The sequence below is a fragment of the Pogona vitticeps genome, chromosome 2 (assembly GCF_051106095.1).
Source record: "Pogona vitticeps strain Pit_001003342236 chromosome 2, PviZW2.1, whole genome shotgun sequence".
Lineage (NCBI taxonomy): Eukaryota > Metazoa > Chordata > Lepidosauria > Squamata > Agamidae > Pogona > Pogona vitticeps.
Window position 1 is genome coordinate 235,824,277 of NC_135784.1, and position 6,290 is coordinate 235,830,566.

The 6,290-nt window shown below is 42.7% G+C and overlaps 1 long non-coding RNA gene across 1 annotated transcript; it reads left to right on the forward strand.

The window, feature by feature from the left end:
* The first annotated feature begins 566 nt into the window (after positions 1–566).
* LOC140704868 (uncharacterized) lies at positions 567–6,290 on the forward strand. Its single transcript, XR_012084340.2, has 2 exons — positions 567–654; positions 6,112–6,290. It is a non-coding gene; the product is annotated as an uncharacterized LOC140704868 (long non-coding RNA).

The window sequence follows — 6,290 nt, forward strand, 5'->3', positions numbered from 1 at the left end:
CGTCAGACAGTTCCCGCGAGGAGATGTGAGAAGAGGGTGTCGGCGGTTCCGGTGCCTTTCGTCCTGCCGGCTTTACGTCATCGTAGTTTCCCCCCCCCCACACACACACACACACTTGTTTTATCGGATGGCATCCTGGCTCTCGGGAAGTTATCCTCCCTTTTCTGCCTTTCTTTTTCCCATTCATTTTAAACTGAACGATCAGCGGTAACAATGTCTGCTTTTTCTCACTGGATTATTGAAGTACAGCATTCTAACCTTCTGCGCTTTATGGGTCTTATATTTCTTGATGCTTATTCGTTCGCCTTGATCCGTCTTCAATAGTCGCTTTGTGGATCGCAGGAATTTATTTATTTATTTATTTATTTGATTTATATCCCGCTCATCTGGTAAATCTATACCACTGCCTCGCGTCCTGTGATAAATCCAGACTTCAAATGCCTTTTTTTTTTTTTTGAAGCGTGTGTATGATGCACCGTCAAGTTGTCACCGACTTAAGGTGACGCTTATGAATGTATGATCTGTCATTAACAGCCTTTTTCACGTCTTGCAAACTCGTGGCCATGGCTTTCTTTAGTGAGCAAATTCTTCTCCCGTTTCGCCTTTCTCTGTTCCTGCTCCATTCAGTTTTTCTTGGCATTCTTGTCTTTTCCGGTGAGTCTTCCCAGCATATTTCTGAAGTAGAGAAGCCTCAGTAATCATGACAAAGTCTCACCAAAGTTCAGTCTTGAGTTGATCTTGCAGTCATCTCGTTTGTCTTTCTGATGGTCCGTAGCTCCTCCTACAACTTCATATTTCAGATGAATTATTCCGTCCCTGTGCATCTGCCCTGGTCAGATTTCCTTTATTATTGAGCATTCATAGCAGCTTGACGCTGCAACGAGACAGCTCCGTCCCCTGAGCTGTATTCCAACTTGCTTGGGACCCCCTAAGGCAGCGATGCTGAACCTTTTGAGCCTGTAACTCAAAATCTGCTTATTTATTTCAAAGTGCCAACACTGCAATTAAAACCCAAATACAGTGGTGCCTCGCATAACGTTTTTAATTGGTTCCAAAAAAAAAAACCTTATGCGAAAAAAACTTTATGCGAAACACCATTTCCCATAGAGATGCATTGGAAACCGGTTAATCCGTTCCAATAGGCACGGATTGCCGTCCTTAAGTGAAAAAACCCATAGGAAACATCGTTAAACGATACAATGTATCCTCCATTGGAATGTATTGTAGCTGACTCAATAGGTTTCAATGGCTTTGCGAAGTCAATTTTTGCAAAATTAAGTCTGTCATAAAAGGGTCAAAAATGGTTTTAAATGCTTGGATTAGCTTCTGCACCCTCTAAAACGGATGCAAAAGTTAATTTGGCTTTGATCTGACTTTTCGTTAATTAATGGTGAATTTTTTTCCCCCAACTTTTGACAGCTGTCAAAATCTGACAGCTCCATTATTTCCTATGGGGGAAGAAAAAATTCACAAAAAATTAATGAAGACTCAGCAACTGTTCTAAATTCTTGGGTTCGTTAGAGGACCCCCTAAGTTGTGTGCAAACCTGATTTGGCTTTGATCTGAACTTTCGTTAATTTTTTGTAAATTGTTTTCTCCCCCATAGGAAAGCATGGAGCTGTCAGATTTTGACAGGTCCATTGGTTCCTATGGGCCAAAAAACAAAAATTCACAAAAAATTAACGAAACGTCAGATCAAAGCCAAATCAGGTTTGCACATGACTTAAGGGGTCCTCTAACGAATCCAAGCATTTAGAACCGTTTTGGACCCTTCTAAGACACTTTTTAAATTGAAAACAAAAAAAACGTTAAGCGAAGCAGGGGACCTTAAACCAAAAACGTTAAGCGAAGCATGGTCCCAAAAACGCTATGTGAAAATCGCCCATAGGGAAAAACGTTATACGAAGCACAATCTGCCTCTGAAAAAATAAACGTTAAGCGAAAAAAACGTTAAACGAAGCAAACGTTAAGCGAGGCACCACTGTACTGAGATTTTAGTTTAGAAAAAACAACTGCACTGCAAGGGTTAAATGCTTGTGGCTTTTTTTCTATGGGCAGTATTAACAAATAAATACTTACTGATCCTCCAATTTCCCCCTTGGGCTAGACCGGTAATGGTCGCCATTGCACCCCTCCGCTGGACCACTGCACCAGCCGAGGGGAGTGCCAAAATCCAGGATCGGAGGATGGGTAAATATTTCTTGATGGTGACTTATGGCTCGTGTGCCCACAGAAATGGCTTTGTGTGCCAGCTGTGGCATGCATGCCATAGATTTGCAATCGCTGCCCTAGGGGGTTAAAACTACCCTGAAGAAGTGAAATGAGGGAGAAGCCTGTTGATCATGGGGTGGGGTGGGGTGGGGTGGGGTGGGGTGGGGATTATCCATGTTTGATCCAGGAAACCCCCCAATCAACCAGCGGCAGAAACAAGCAGCTGAATTAGCTTGCTTGCAAGTCAGCAGCCGGCAAATGAAGAAGTGATAAATCAGCCAATTTAACATCCTCGTTACCACTGGGTGAGATAAAAAATCTATGATTAGCCCTGGACAGTAATCACTTTAACAATTAGCTTAGCTTAGCTCCAACACTAAATAGAGCAGTGGTGGATCTGGTGAAGGGGAAAAAAGACACAAAGAAAATGGACATTAATTAAACAATTATACTTCAAGGAAGGAAGTTTGATATTTTTGGCATTAAATTTAAGAATTTTTCCTCTTAAAAGTATTTTAGCCAAACAATGCTTGCAGTAAAACTGTTTGTTATAGCTATCTTACAGTGTTGGCAAAAAGCCCAGAACATGACCTTGAATACTCAAACTTGGAACACTGTTTTGACTTTCCTTTTTTTTCCTGAGAGCTGACTAAAATATAGACAGTTAACTTTGGAAAGTCTAATACAAACATTGAATGAACAGAGCTGTCAACTTACGTCAGAGACTGGATTCAAAATTAACCCTGAAGGTGATCAATTTACTAAAGAGGACTTAGAAAGATGAAAGAGGGAAGGCTATTAAGGTGGCCCTCAATGTTGAAAGCATGTGTATACCTAACTTCTGGAATTGTAAAGGTAAAAAGGTAAAGGTTCCCCTTGACAATTTTTTGTCCAGTCGTGTTCGACTCTAGGGGGTGGTGCTCATCCCCGTTTCCAAGCCATAGAGCCAGCGTTTGTCCGAAGACAATCTTCCGTGGTCACATGGCCATTGCGACTTAGACACAGAACGCTGTTACCTTCCCACCGAGGTGGTCCCTATTTATCTACTTGCATTTGCATGCTTTCGAACCGCTAGGTTGGCGGGAGCTGGGACAAGCAACGGGCGCTCACTCCGTCGCGTGGATTCGATCTTACGACTGCTTGGTCTTCTGACCCTGCAGCACAGGCTTCTGCGGTTTATGTAAGGCATATGTAAGGCATATGTAAGGTTTATGTAAAGGCATATCTTATATATTAAAAAAGGGAATTAAACCGAAATAAGGGATCATTAATCAGGGCAAAGGCATAACATGGTGGTTTTTGAGGTAAATTGAAGCCTTAAAATTAAGGATGGGGCAAAACAAATCCATCATCATAGGCATCCTTCAGTCTTGAGAGACTATGGTAACATGCTCTGAATCGAGGAGTGTCCTCTTCAGAGCATGAAGCCCGGGTAAGGTAATATGGAGGATAGGCTGTTACCCAAGCAGCAGATCCCCCCTCTCCACATTGCTGAAATGAGAGCCTCATAAGAGCCTCGTGGCGCAGTGGTTAAAACGCTGTACTGCAGCTAAAACTGTGCTCACAACCTGGGGTTCAAATCCCAGGTAGCCGGCTCAAGGTTGACTCAGCCTTCCATCCTTCCGAGGTCGGTAAAATGAGTACCCAGCTTGCTGGGGGGGGCAATGTGTAGCCTGTATAATGAAATTGTAAACCGCCCGGAGAGTGCTTGTAGCGCTATGGGGCGGTATATAAGTCCAAAAATAAATAAAATAAATAAAATGGAAAGGCAAGAGCCAATACAACTGGTTGCAGCAATGTCGCAGGAGTTGGCAGAACGACACATGCTGCCTTCGGGACTCCAGCTCCGGATTTTGCCTCGAGGTTAACTCCTGAAGCCTTTTCCATGAGTGGATATAGCCACAAGGCAGTGGAGGTTTGAAATTGAAGTTTTCCTTCTCCTGGATGGGCTGCCTTCCATGGCTGACGAGCCCCACCTACCCGGCCTGCTATTTAATAGTGCAAAAGTATGATCTGATACTTAAAACTTTCCTGACTACCCAGCTTATGCAAATCTCATTGGCTTTCCTATTTACCATATTAAGGCCAGATATAAAATTTGAGAATTTCGCGCGCCGTTCCAGGGTCCTGGAACACACTCTTTTAAAGCAGGAAGTCCCACCCCTAGGCCCCACCCCCAGGCCATGTGCTCAGGAGACAAAAGGAAAGCCGAGGAAAAAAGAAACTCAGCAAGGCATCCACGCAAACAGACCTGGCCTTCGCCCTCAGCCCAGCCTCCTAGGTAAAAGGGTCCAGGGTCCTGGAACACACTCTTTTAAAGCAGGAAGTCCCACCCCTAGGCCCCACCCCCAGGCCATGTGCTCAGGAGACAAAAGGAAAGCCGAGGAAAAAAGAAACTCAGCAAGGCATCCACGCAAACAGACCTGGCCTTCGCCCTCAGCCCAGCCTCCTAGGTAAAAGGGTCCAGGGTCCTGGAACACACTCTTTTAAAGCAGGAAGTCCCACCCCTAGGCCCCACCCCCAGGCCATGTGCTCAGGAGACAAAAGGAAAGCCGAGGGGGAAAAAAAAAACTCAGCAAGGCATCCACGCAAACAGACCTGGCCTTCGCCCTCAGCCCAGCCTCCTAGGTACAAGCGGCAAAACAAATAGTACTTAATGAATATACATTAGATATGATATTGATATAGACATGATAGAAAATATGGAGATAGAAATGGCTAAACAATTATATAAAGAAAATCTGTATAAAATACTTTAGATAACATCTATTATGTGTTAGGAACCTACTCAGTTATTATTGTTATTAAATACAAAGTTTGGCGGTTAAATCACCTCAAGATTATATAGATTTGGAACCGGAATTACTTTTATTAGGTATGTTATTAGAGGATTTTGAGAATATTGTATACTATGAGGGCAATACTAAGATAGTAGCCAATGTTGTATACTAAAATATACACATGAACAGTTTAAATGTTTAAAAAATGTGTAGATTTTGAAAAGACAGCTAGGAAGACACTAAGACACAAAAAAACCCCACCAAATAATTATAAGCAACACATGTACCACGATCTTTAACAAGCACGAATTGAATGTAGATAGATTGAAAAACTAATATAATTTAAAAAAAAGAAAGAAAGAAAAAACAGTTCTGGCTCGAAGAATTAATCAATACTGGCAGGTGAGATATTCTCTAATAGGAGAATTTTATAAACACACAGTTTTAATGCATAAACTTAATATATTGTGCCAGTGAGCAGTAAATACATAAGACTTGGCGTATCATGGCAATAAACAGTAAGTGCATAAACTTTGTGAATCATGCAAATGAGCAAGATATGCATAAACCTTCAGGTGCTGGTGACTGCTGTACAGTACTTCCAAACAGCTTGCCTTTGCCATCTTAGCCCTAAAACAGCATCTCCGAACAATTTTAAGCCCCTAACAGCCTGTCTGCCATCTTAGCCCTTAAAGCAGCACCTAGCTTTGCCTCTAAAACAGCTTCTCAATGCTGTGCCTGCCACTGTCAGCTCCACTGAGTGGGGGTCATCAATGATACAGGTGGCAGGAGAAAAAGTGCAAGCTGCCAGTGCTCAAATGGTGCAAGGTCACGCATCAAGGGCCTGTCATGTGACCTCCGCACACATAAAACTTCAAAGCCCCAGCAAGCAACAGGCTGTGCAGCCCCATGGGGGGGAACTCCCTGTCCATGTGGGCCCTTATGGACAGTGAGCCCTGGGCAAATACCCACTCACTCTCTTTGAATAAAGCAGCCCTGCCATATAGTGGGTATAACCTTCACCAGGGTTACCAGTGATACATCCTTACACATAAAGATCTGATCTACGTCCTCCATATTTCTATGTCCTTCCAAATTTCTTCTGATTTCTTGATTGCAGTCTCCATTTGGATTGGTGATTGAAATGAAGATATTGAAGATGTATTCGCGAAGGCAAGTTATTGAAGACTTTACCCAGCTTTGGTTTCATCAGTATTAATTTGTGTAACTTCTAAATGCTTGTCTTTGTCTTTTTGATGTTCAAATACAATCTTTTGCACTTTTGTCTTTAACAATCAA